Consider the following 13,778-nt stretch of genomic DNA (forward strand, 5'->3'; position numbering starts at 1 on the left):
GCCGCTGCGAATATGGGCGGGAGCAGGATATGACATCACGCGCCAAGGTTTCCCCTCAGTTTTTTTTTATTTTATTTTTTTATTGAAGATACAGGTTTTCCCTCCGTTATCACAACATGGATTCAGATGTGCTTGTACTGTGTCTTTTGCGACGGCGTCGAAAGCGCAGTGACGTATCGATCTTCTACTGGTCACACGTCTTCACGTGATGCGAATTTTCAGGTCAGAGTTCACCAAACTTGAACTTTGGAAATGCTAAATTTTTCGCATGAGCTTGCGTTTCCGGTCTGATGCATTCGCATGCGTATGAATGGAAGTCAATGGAACGAAAAGTGCAGTGTGACCCTTAATTTACAACAGCTTCAAACGCGGCTGAACCAATCAGCATCAAGGACCGAATAAATAAAAAATAAATGTATATTTTAAAGTTTAGAATTAGACAGCCTTGCGTTGTGTAGACAATTGCATAGTGGAAATTACCCCAACGCACCACCTAGTGTCCAACCTACTCTAGTACTATTATAACCTGTTTAAATGTGAACAAGGGATTTACAACATTAAAGAAATCCTTTATTTATAACATGTACATGAAAAATCTAAAAGATTAGACACAACTATGGGACACGGTCGTGCAGCAGCGAGCAACAGTGAAAGGAACCTCAAGGTTGTGAAATTGTATAGGGCCCCATTCCTGTATTTTGCCTGGGGCCCCCAAATCACTAAATCCGCCCCTGACTGTATCCCAGCAGCACTGGAGGAGTGGACACCTTAAACGTCCCATCAATCTAAACATACAATATACAGATCACAACCAGCCAATCAAATGTAAGAGATATATTCAGTCAGCCTATCAGAGGGGAGCAGGATTATTTTAGAGCATATTATTTCCATTCATACTTGAACACTACGGAAAGGTAGAAACTGTCATGTGCTTAATCATGAATGAGACACAGTGTGTTAGTGTTTAGTATCTTGCCCAAGACTGCAGGTAGATGGTGCTGAAGGGGATCTTGATGGAGCCGAGCCAGTGTCGCTCTGTATGGGTGTGAATAGTGTTCCCTCTCTCCCGCTCATCCTGACGGAGTTAAAGCAGACAGGTCACGTCATTATCACACCAGGAAGTTTTAAATGGCTCTGGCAATGGTTCATAAGCACATCAAAGGCACAGAATTCTTCTCACCTCCACCACACCATAGAGGACCTCATCGAAGATGTTGATGAAGACCTCATCTCTGACCGACTGCAGACTGGTGGAGCTGTAGTCTCCATTCGGAGCACTGAGATAAAGGGGAAACTCACACCATGCAAATACTGCAACTCAGTGTGATCACAATAACATTTCTGATTAAGTTTGATATGATGTGTGTAGTATTAGTTTTTTTTTTTACTTATTTGACCATTATATCAAAACCTAGCTGCCTACCTAGACAGCATTTCAAGGTACTAGGAATGCACAGAAATGAACATTTATTTTTAATAATTATTTATAATTTTATTAAATAATATAAAATAATTTAGTACGACTTTTTAATTTAACTCAATAATTTTAATGACACTGAATTTAAAATAAGTAACGAACCCGCACACTATCAATACTTGCTGATTCTTAAACTTTATTAAACGCAACGTTTCGGTCCACTGACCTTCATCAAGACATAATTATATACTTTCACAATCAATGAGTATAATTGACAATCACATGTGGACTAATTACAAACACATGCGTAATAGATACCAATGGCTCAAGTATACAATAGAAGACACTTTACTTTAAATGTATTGTTACACTGTGCACAATTGCCACAATGATAATTTCCCTTCTGTATAGGACTCAATAAGGTTTGGGATCTAGGAGGAGCGGCACTTTGAAAGCAGGCGTGCACCAAAAAATCCCTCAAATTTCTGGAACGTTTATATACAATCATCAGTGGATGTTGGAAAAGGTGATTCAACTCAGGATCCGAAGACAGCAAATGCCAATGTTTCTTAAAAAATATTTATAATCTGGTAAGATGTAGACGAATAAGTAGTAATAAAAGTAAACTGACTCTTAGGTAAACCCTTTTTTTAAGGTGGATGGGTGGAAACTCGTTGCTAGTAAAAGGGTGTTACGATCAATTTCTTTAGTATACAAAGTAGTGATCAAATTTCCTTCGTGTTTACACACCCACATGTCCAAAAAATGAACCTTAGAGGGGCTAACTTCAAGGGAAAATTCCAGTTCCTCCACAAAAGAGTTTAAAAAGAGTTCACAAACTCCTGAGCCTCCTCTAGATCTCCCACAAAAATACAGAAAATGTCATCAATATACCTATACCATTTGATTATACGAGAATAGAACGGATTAACATCACAATTATCAACATAGCAATGTTCGAAATACCCCATGAATAAGTTCGCATAATTCGGGGCAAAAATCGAACCCATCGCCGTGCCACTAACTTGAAGATAAAAGTCATTATCAAAGCTAAAATAATTATATTTAAGAACATAGGAGGCCATCTCGACTAAAAAGTCTGAAGGTGGAAAAGAAGCCTCACCACGTTCTGCAAGATAGTATCTCAAGGCGTTCAGTCCCTTTTCATGTGTGATGTTAGTGTATAGACTCGATATATCTAAAGTTAACAATAAAGGCTTGTTCACACCGGGACGAATATCGCGCGCGATTATCGCCGACGTTTAACGCCTTGTGACTAAACAAAGGGCGCCAATGTGAGTGTGCACACCGATGCGCAAAACGCCTCTGGCTCGCTTTTTTGGTTTACGCGCCATGTTAAAAACTGGCCGACCAATGAGATTGGAGCTTTTGTTCACGTGCCTGGAGCTGCTGAAGTTACAGTAAAACACGACTTGGTGGCGCTCAAGCACAAAACGGTCTTGCCGTGCACACATTGATACCTAACGACAAAGAGGAAGTAAGTAGACCAAGAAGATGCATCGAGGCAAGATGAATGTAGAGCTGCTGGTCTCATTGGTGTCTGAACACAAAGGGCTTTATGACAAACGCGACAGCGACTACAAAAATCTCGATAAGAGGGAGTTGTTATGGAGAGGAATTGCAGATCAAATAGGATTCGATGTATACCGGGGTATTTCTGTTTTTCATTAAGCGCCATCTAATGTCAGGGAGTGAATTTGTACGTTCACTCGGCTCATCGCCTGCGAAAATCGCTTGGGTATGAACACAAAAGACGTGTCGAAAAACGTCGGCGATAAGCGCGCACGATAATCGTCCCGGTGTGTACGAGGCTTTACACTGTATCAGGTAAATGTCGTAATTCAGAGATCTTATTAATAAAATCCGTGGAATCTCTAATGTAGGAAGGCAGTGTCTGTACAAATGGTTTGATAAAGTAATCTACATATTGTGATAAAGGGGATAAAAGGGAGTTGGTTTGTGCCACTATAGGACGGCCAGGAGGATCGACTAATCTCTTGTGTATTTTCGGAAGAGTATAGAAAACGGGCAAAATAGGATGCTTACAATATAAAAATATCTTGTCAGTGTCAGCGCTTGCTTGGCCATTTGTTGTGGAGAAAATAAGGAAAGTGTGTTCAAGCGCCAGCAGAAAACAGTGTAAAGAAATACTCTTTGAGAGAAGCAGTCTTTATCAGCGGAAGTTAAAAGCAGCTGGTAAGTGTATTTACTTGTCTCGTTAGTGTGTAGTGCAGTTGTCGTTGCTAGGAAACGCTGGTTTTGTTTACTGTGTGGAGACGTGCTGATATCGCGTTTGGTCTCGTTCTGTATCGCGTATCTTGTCAGTGTCTGCGCTTGCTTGGCCATTTGTTGTGGAGAAAATAAGGAAAGTGTGTCCAGCTGAATTAATTTAGTATTCACTGCAAAGGTCTCATGTCATCCTATTACTTGTTTCGCTTCTGTTTCAGTTTTTATAACCATTTCTTACTATGTGTAAGTAAGTTGTTGTTGTTTTTTAGCATGTGTGTTTGGCAGTGTTATTTTTTAGGATTACTGATAAACTACTGTCATTTGATTTCTATTATTTGTATTTGTTATTTATTTTAATTTTAGTTAACTGAATTTATTATGTCTGTATAGGTCTTTTATAAAGTTTTTAGTTTTATTTAATTTGAGTTAATTTAATACTTCAACAAACTAAATGGAAATGAAATAATATATATATTGAATTTATAAATATGTATATATATATATATATATATATATATATATATATATGTGTGTTATATATTATTTCATTTCCATTTAGTTTGGTGGGAGGGCGGGCATTTTTGAGGAACTGGCACTGGAGAGAGCTCTTGGGCTCTCCGTCATCGGTGGGCTCAGGCTTATGCCCCATACCGCGGGGAGTTGGTGGGCTGGGCTCAGGGTCCTGAGTGGGACTGGTGTTGTCGTCAGCGATGCCCACGGTTAGTTGGGACTTGCAGGACGCCAGCACCCACTCGACGAAGGTGGTGAAGCTCTCTCGAGGACCTTCCCCGGGCAACTGCGCTCGTGTGGTGGCGTTAAGTCCAACCTGATAGAACGTGCAGAGCCAGTTGTCCGGGTAGTGCGTGAGGTGAGCCAGGGACAGAAAGTCGTTCGTGTGGTCCTCAAGAGAGCGTTCCCCCTGCTCCAGCAGGAGGATTTGGAAGGCGGGGTAATCCATAACACGAAATAAAAACTGACAAAAACCGGAAAAACAAACGAGGGGAAAGACGCCGCTATACTTTTTTTTAGGGTCGGTTATTCTGTCACGACACGGTGGGTGGAGGCAGGCAGGAAGACGAGGACGACAAAGATTCCAATAATGACTTTTAATGTAGACACAACAAGGCAGATCCAGATAGGTGAGACACACACACTCGGGGTAACATTCACAATAACCGACAACCAAAGCACAGACAGACAGGAACTAATAAAGGGTGGACTATTAGTGGCAGACAGGTGAGCACAATGAGGGTAATTAACTAATGATTAGTACGGGCTAAACCAACAAAAGGGGAAGAAGCCACACTAAACAGTCCACAGGGGCGTTACACTAAATGACTAAATAAATAAAAAGTCAAATTCTGATTGTGATATCCAACCATTGGTTTTGGCATTATTTAAAAAGGACAACACTTCTGATTGATAAGTTCTAACAGGATCATGAGGCAGTTTGACATACAACCTTGCGTTTCGTAATTGAGACAAGACCTCTTGTTTATATTTACATGTATCTTGTACCACAATTGCACCTCCTTTATCAGCAGGATTTATAAGAAGTTCCGGATCAGAAATAAGTTCATTTAAAGCAGTTCTTTCATTGAACGACAAGTTATGCACATAATTCGTGTTCGGCGCTCCACAAGTTTTTATGATTGTCAATTATACTCATTGATTGTGAAAGTATGTAATTATGTCTTGATGAAGGTCAGTGGACCGAAACTTTGCGTTTAATAAAGTTTAAGAATTAGCAAGTATTGATAGTGTGCGGGTTCGTTACTTATTTTTGATTCAACTTTTTGTTTGATTTTGTTCCTATGCACCTATCCTCGTTTCAGGTGTGCTGAGTTTACGTTGAATGACACTGAATTAAAAAAAATACAAGTCAGTAAAAAATAACCACACTTTTATTGAAAGTAAAACAATAAAATTGGACAGAAAATATATTAATACTAAATATCAATATATTATTTTTATTCAGTTCTATACAACAGAATCAGATTTAACTGATTTCTTTTTAATTATCCAAATAATGTATAGTCCTACAAAGCTATTATTATTAGCTTTATTCAATACTGGATAATATCAAGAAAATAAAAAAACAAATTATAAATTATCAAGATTTTTTTTTTTAAATATTCATGCTTCATTCAACAATGCAGAACATTTATTATTCGTCAAAACAAATATTGATGTAAATATATATTATAATTCATTATTCATTATTTATACGTCATTATTTATACTTTTTTTATTTTAAAAATGTTTATGCATCATTCAATCCTGATTGTCAATTATACTCATTGATTGTGAAAGTATGTAATTATGTCTTGATGAAGGTCAGTGGACCGAAACTTTGCGTTTAATAAAGTTTAAGAATTAGCAAGTATTGATAGTGTGCGGGTTCGTTACTTATTTTTGATTCAACTTTTTGTTTGATTTTGTTCCTATGCACCTATCCTCGTTTCAGGTGTGCTGAGTTTACGTTGAATGACACTGAATTAAAAAAAATACAAGTCAGTAAAAAATAACCACACTTTTATTGAAAGTAAAACAATAAAATTGGACAGAAAATATATTAATACTAAATATCAATATATTATTTTTATTCAGTTCTATACAACAGAATCAGATTTAACTGATTTCTTTTTAATTATCCAAATAATGTATAGTCCTACAAAGCTATTATTATTAGTTATTATCATGTGAGCAGAGCGTAGCGTCATGAGAGGGTAGCGTCATTTTACCAGCGTTGCCAAGTACAGCTGTACTACACCATAAACAGCACAGCAGCACTATTGCAAACAGGAACAAGTGTACTACATAGAAATTTCCTGTCGGCACATTATTTGGTTTCGGTGCATCCCTGTATCATAGGTGCACTCCTAACATGAAGGCTATTCTAAAAGTTAGACAAGAGCATTATGCTGCCTTTTAAGACATCTAATTTTTGGCCAAATTGTAATGCTACATCACATCACAGAATATACTGTGACAAGCTCAATGAAAAAAAAAAAGAAACCTAAATTAGAACAAACTGTAATTTCTCAACAGAAATAAATACATACTATTATTAATGTAAATTTTTTTAATATATATATATATATATATATATATTTGTGCTTTATTCAATACTGGATAATATCAAGAAAATAAAAAAACAAATTATAAATTATCATTATTCATTATTTATACGTCATTATTTATACTTTTTTTATTTTAAAAATATTTATGCATCATTCAATCCTGGAGAATAATAATAAAAAAAAAATATCGCCCATTTTTACCGATGTACTTTTTTTTTTTGCTTGTAAGAGTATTATTAAGAGCACTTCATATGAGCCACTTATGAGGTTCTGTTTTATTTAGGAGGCAGTAGACAGCGATACAGTTCACTCGGTTTAGGAAGAGAGCTGTAGTGACATGTAGAGTTTATGATGTCATTCTGGCTTCTCACGTCAGTGCTGTAGGTTTTAGTCTGACCTGAATGGCAGAACAATCTCCTCGTTCCAGCAGGGGTTTGGACCCTCAGCGGTTATACGATTGCTGGAAAGACACCTCCACAAACGGCCTGATCAGAGGCTACAGTACACATACATGTATATATACAGTTACAGTCAAGTATTATTACAGGTAAAGGTACAGGTATGGTGCAGTGATGCAGTCGAGCTGTTACCTGTCCGAAGGGCCACTCGCTGCCCTGTTGAGGTGTTTGGGATGACACAGGAGCTGTAAACGGGTCTGTGAATGATCGCCCAGACTTAGCCGACACAGGGGGTTTGCTGAAAATACAACAAACGATACATGAGAGAAAGTGATGGTTTAGGGTCTTCTTCTGGAAGTGAACAGGTACCTGGCGTAAGGTCTGCGGACGGGGATGTCGTATCCTCTGATGATGTTGAGCAGGAGTTTGATGTCTCCATCTGAGAGGTTCTGAGCTGTTTTTGTTTAAAGTCTCTATTTCTATCCTGAACACAAACAAACACGCATCTTACTAACAGATGTTCCTGATGGACAGTCAGTCGGTACATTAGTGATGGAGATGCATCGGTGAATCTTTCTGTAGGTGGCATCATTATACCAGTAGGTGGCGACTCTTTATGAGTGAGTCAACTGAATCATTCACTCAACCAATTCATTCAAAAAAACTGATTCATTCTGGAATGAAATAAGTGACTGGGTCTCATTCACTAACTCTGCATATGCACGAATGTGTGTGTGCCATTTTCACGCACAAATCATAATTTATCAACTTTTGTACTGAAAGTGAAAAGGCTATAAAGGAAAGGTTGTGGAAAGGAGGATATGGGTGTTTTATGCCAATTACTAGCCTGGGGCGACATTTTTCATAGTAAGTGTTCCTGTGTGTGTAAATATGAACAATCTACATAATTATTGATGAATGAGAGCCACTATCTTTATGAGTGAGTCATTGAATCGTGCACACAACTTATTTGTTTGAGAAAATATTAATTCAGGAATATGCAAGCAATACACTCAGGATCATGCTGTTGTTCTGAATATCATTAGCTAAAGCAGAGGATATTATCTTTCAGTCTTTCAGTTCCTTACACAACTTTAATGATTTTATAATGTTTTAGAATATTTTTGTTCTTTATGGGGTTTGACAAACCCTGGTCAATGTATGATTTCATTGTATGGAAAAGAGCAGCATGAACATTCAGCTAAACTTCTCCTTAGTGTTCCACAAAGGAAAGAAAGTTGTATGGGTTTGGAATAACATGAGTGAAGTGAGTGTGAAGTGACATGTGGCCAAGTATGGTTACCCATACTAGGAATTAGTGCTCTGCATTTTAACCCATCCTAAGTGCACACACACAGCAGTGAACACACACACACCGTGAACACACACCCGGAGCAGTGGGCAGCCATTTATGCTGCGGCGCCCGGGGAGCAGTTGGGGGTTCGGTGCCTTGCTCAAGCAATGCCTTGCGGCACCTCAGTCGTGGTATTGAAGGTGGAAGAGAGTGCTGGTTATTCACTCCCCCCACCTACAATTCCTGCCGGACCGGAGACTCGAACTCGCAACCTTTGGGTTACGAGTCCGACTCTCTAACCATTAGGCCACGACTTGAGTGAATAAATAAATACATGAGTACTGTTGCTCTAAACATACACTATCAGCACTCACCGGCAGATCAAACTCACAAACACTCTCTGAGTGTGTGACCTCCACATTAACACACACTCTCTCTCACACACACACACACACACACACACACTGCAGTGTGGGACTACACTCCTCTAACACACTTTACACTGACTAACTCTACAGAGAGTGGCACCTCATGAGCACAAAGATCTGAGGGGAGGAATACAAGAAAAATAAAGGAATACAGAAGACTGAAAATAGAACAGAAAAATCCTCAGGACATACCCAGCACCTGGACCACTGAATATACAAACATACAGGGAAAAAAAAGAGAAATAAAAGACAGGAATCGTCAAATAAAGACCACTTTATACTGATTTAAGATTAGATAAAACCTCTTGTTCTCTGCAGTCTGTGCTCAAACCAGTCATTAAACCAAAGACTGTCAATAGCATAAACTGTCATCGAACACGCTAATCTTTCATATAATCGTCATTAAACGTAAGGAACTGCAGCGCATGAGCTGGATTTAGCTTCAAACTAAAATTCTGTATTTGTTACTGGCTCAGCCGGGTGAGCACATGAGTACCAGACTGAATATGACATCTAGACGTGGGCGGACTGTTAAAGATGAGCTGCCTTAAGAAAGCCTCTATTTAAAGTCTGCAGAAGTGAATTAGATCAACAACAGAGCAGGTTACCCGATGCTGGGAACCTCGTCCTCTGAAACCACATCGGACAGGATGAAATGATGCTTCGCTATGAGGAAACGATTAATGACGGATTCCCGCACCTGAGAGACAAACAGAGAATTTGATTTTAAGGGCCCTTTGCTGCAATCCATACATACCGCATTTATCCTATATACAACTCACATAAATGTCCACTGTCTTATATATCATTAAAATATAAAGAAGACAAAACCGATAAAGATATTTGGGGTAAGTAAGATTTTTGTTTAGAAGAAATTAATATTTTTAATGAGCAAGGATGCATTAAAGGGTTACTCCACCCCAAAATGAAAATGTTGGATTCATTTTCCAACTCCCCTGTGCTTCCGCGTTCGTCACTTCTGAGCGGCGCATGCGCAACGCCGACGTCCTACATCATCCGCCCGGAGCTGCTTCCGTTTACAACAGTGAGCGCAAGCTAGATTAAAGTGATTATTACGTTATGAATATGGATATTTTTCTTACAAAAACGCATCGATTCACTACAGAAGGCCTTTGTTCACCCCCCGGAGCCGTGTGAGTCACTTTTTGTTTTTTTATGGATGGGCGCTTTTTATTTAACTTCTTTTGGACTGATGCATGCAACACCCGCTGAGTGACATGAAACAGCTTGAAAGATCAAAGACAATTTTGAATATAACTCCGACTGGATTCGTCTGAAAGAAGAAAGTCATATACACCTAGGATGACTTGAGGGTGAGTAATTTATGGGCTAATTTTCATTTTTGGGTGAACTAACCCTTTAATAAACACATGAACTATTTACAGGTGCATACTCCCTAAAAAGATGCACTGCACTGCAGCTGCTGGAAAACTGACTTTGTGCTGTGAAAATGTCTTGCTTGACACTAGATGGTGTTACAATGAGTTATATGTCTTGCAGTGCAATTTTTGACTCCAGCCTGGACAGTCTTATTTTTTATTTTGAAGTCCTTGGCGATTCATCCAGTCTGATCAATTTTAGGACACCCACCACTTGCTCTGCTCATTGTTTCCCAGAAGTTCAGTATGTCTGTTATAACACTGATGGACACAGGCAGTTTTCACAGAGGTTAAGTGATCTCACCTGGAACACTTTTTCGTAAATCTCCCGCTCCATGGACGGGACGCATTTAAAGTGACGGAACTCCGGCCTCTCCTGACGCCGCAGCCTCAGGAGACGGAAGCGACGGGAACACTGCAGCTCCTCATCGGTCAGGAAATTAAACTCCTCCTGAAGCTGCTTCAGGCGGAAATATTCAGGCACTGCCAGGTCTCCACCACTCACCACCTACAGAGACAAAGAGAGAGACACCAAGACAAAACACAGCGCTCTTGAATACTAGACTCTTATTGGAATTCTCTCCTGTGGTGTTGAAGTCAGTTTTTTAACTAAACGTTGGAGAGAATCCTCACGCTCATTGGCAGATGGCTTTCTAGATACACTAGAGGCGCAGATTAGTTTGGTGATGCAAATACTTAAAATTAAACAATGGAAAACAATTATCGAGGTACATTATCCCTTACTTAATGTCATTTGTCTTGTGAAATACTGTACAGAGAATTCTGGGAAAAGTACCGAGAGTAGTTGCATGATGGAAGCATTGTTGGGGTCGTTAGGGTCGAGGCGAGACTCAGCCGCCCACTTCCCCAATTTCTTCATGTCGTTCAGCACAGATGCTCCAATACATGCTATAGCGTCCATCTGCCTGAGACCACTGAAGAGAGAGAAAACAGCGCATCTTATCCAGCACAACTCTGAAAATAATGCGCTAATGGGGGACTGGATCTCGATTTGGCTCTCTGACCTGTACATACCCCCTCCAGGCTGACTAGACGGGGGAGCGAGGGGGACGTCATCTTCCCCTACAGCCCATGACACGCAGCAGGAGAGCTTCCCTGACGTCAACAGGGTCTGTGTGTTAGTGCCATCGGCCTCGAAAGAGAACGGAACACCTACCACAAACAAGATATGAAACAAACTGAAGGCTGCATCATTTCACTTCATGACTCATGACTGTGACGCACAAAACAATCTATTTAGGAAGGTTTATAGAGGAGTTTACCACTGCCGACCCCCCAGTGGTTGAACGTGACTCTCTGGTTGCTGTTAAACTCCATCTCCTCAAACGGTGCACTGTCGGTCAGGACAGAAGATTCTGGAACCGGCACACACACCTCAGTCAACTGGGAGGAGGACGAGCCGATACTCTCAAACACCTGCGAGATAACAACCAGAAGCTCAAAGACACATACAGACAAACGTCAATGCAGCTGTGCATATGCACACACAACCCAGCCGTACCTGTAGTTTGATGCTTTCTGGCCAGTTCACTATCTTGAGGTTGAAGATCTGACCAAAGTGAACTCTGAAATCCATGTTGAGGGTTCGACTGTCTGTTCTGGAAACTTTATGGTTGTACAGGACCTTAATGAAGAGGGCACGTTTGGCCACATCCTCTCTACGAGCAAACTCGGCACTAGAAAAGACAAACAAAACCACCATTTTTTAATTTTCTGGAGAAAATTCGAGTGTTTATTTGGGCAAAAGTCAGGGTGATTCCAGAGAGTTGCTATGTGGTTCCCAGAGCCCAAGTTTCTAAAGGCCCACCAAACCTACATCTAAGAACTAGCAGCGATTAAAGTCAACTGTGGTGTCGCCTCATGTTGCCTGCATAATGTCCAAAAAGTTGTGCTTGAACACACCGCAAAAGACTACAGCCAATGGCCAACTAGCGTGAGAGGAAATAACTCTCCATAACAGCAGGTGGCAGTAGTCTATTTTCATCATTCAAAAAGGCAAACCAGAACTAGGACTGTGAATATACAAACCTCAAACTAATGGATTCATAATGCAACTTCTTCTCAATATGTCTTCTTGTGTGCACTGTTGACTTCACCGCTTGTTTGCTTTCTTCACTTTTTTTTTCTTCTCATACACTGATTCACTAAACTGAACAGCTAATCAGAGCGATCTCTCTCATCGACGGCTCCAAAGCAATTCAATTGCTAAAGGCTGGAATAAACTACACAACTTCTGCCTCCATTTGCAGAATGGATGTATTAATAACGCTAGTTAATAATAACAGTGTTGCTTAAATTAGCAAACACAGTTAAGTATTAAACTTTTTAAAAACAGTGACTACCTGAAGGTCTGAGGTAAGTGTATCTCGGTGTGTGTGTGTGTTTCACCGTGGGCACTGCTCATTAGGGGTGACGGGCCCGGAGACGGTAAGTTCTGGAATCAGAACCGGTTCTCCAGGTTTCCTGCGGATCCTGGCAGCCTTCTCCTGCACTTGCTCTTCCAGGTCGCCCATGTCTGGTTTCTCTGGAGGTTCTGAGAACCTCACCCAGCTCTTCCTCACTTTCCTCATCCTCCTCCTGCTGTCTTTTCTTTTTCTTCAAAGCTTTCTGAAGAAATCAGAAACATATTGTGAACATCTCAATCTGGTTTCAAAGAGGATTAGGAATGCATAAACAGTAGTTTTTAAGACATAAGTGAATATTAATACTGACCAAGATTTGAAGCAACAAAGAGACAAAATCATTGATTTTAAATGAATGACTTGAGGGGACATACTGCTGGTGATGCATTTTGTTTTTGCGCTTTATGCAAATGTGAGAAACTACCAATGAGAGGGCAAACAATAGCATCCCATGTGTAGCAGGGCTCTACGCTTACATTTCTTAACTTTATTAAATATGTCATCTTTTATGTCAAATTCATTAATTATATTAATACACTTTTTCAACATTTTTTAATTAAAACTAGGGCTGTCAATCGATTAAAATTTTTAATCTGATTAATCACATCCTTTTTCTGTGATTAATCGCAATTAATCGCACACTTCATGAAATTAAGCATAGACCATTTATCTTGTTTCAAATTTTTATTTTGTGATAATTTGCTATATCCAGCAAAGTAAACCAAAAGATTGAAGGGTGATTCTCAAAAATCTATATTTTCTGCAAGCTTTTTTCAAGATAAATTTAGATGTCTTTCCAAAAAAAGGACACTTAGAAACTACAAAAGGACACCAAAGAACCAAATGATCTAAGGAGCCCATATAAGCACAGAATTCTGATAAAAATCAGAATTTTATAGTATGTGTACAGTGCAACACCAAATAGCTTTTTTACATTTTGGAGAAGCCAAGTTGCGATACCGAACAGGACCACATGGAGATGCCAAAAAAAACCCAACCAACCGCCTGCTGACCAGTGTTGCCAGATGAACGATAATTATCGTATTTGTACGATAATTTTGACCTCTGTACGATGTACGATCAAT

General features: G+C 39.6%; 1 pseudogene; it reads right to left on the minus strand.

The window, feature by feature from the left end:
- Window positions 1–719: 719 nt before the first annotated feature.
- LOC107710227 (coiled-coil and C2 domain-containing protein 2A-like) overlaps window positions 720–13,778 on the minus strand; it is a 30,599-nt pseudogene continuing 17,540 nt past the window's right edge.

The sequence above is a fragment of the Sinocyclocheilus rhinocerous genome, unplaced genomic scaffold (assembly GCF_001515625.1).
Source record: "Sinocyclocheilus rhinocerous isolate Xijiao unplaced genomic scaffold, SAMN03320098_v1.1 scaffold1167, whole genome shotgun sequence".
Taxonomy (NCBI): Eukaryota; Metazoa; Chordata; class Actinopteri; order Cypriniformes; family Cyprinidae; genus Sinocyclocheilus; species Sinocyclocheilus rhinocerous.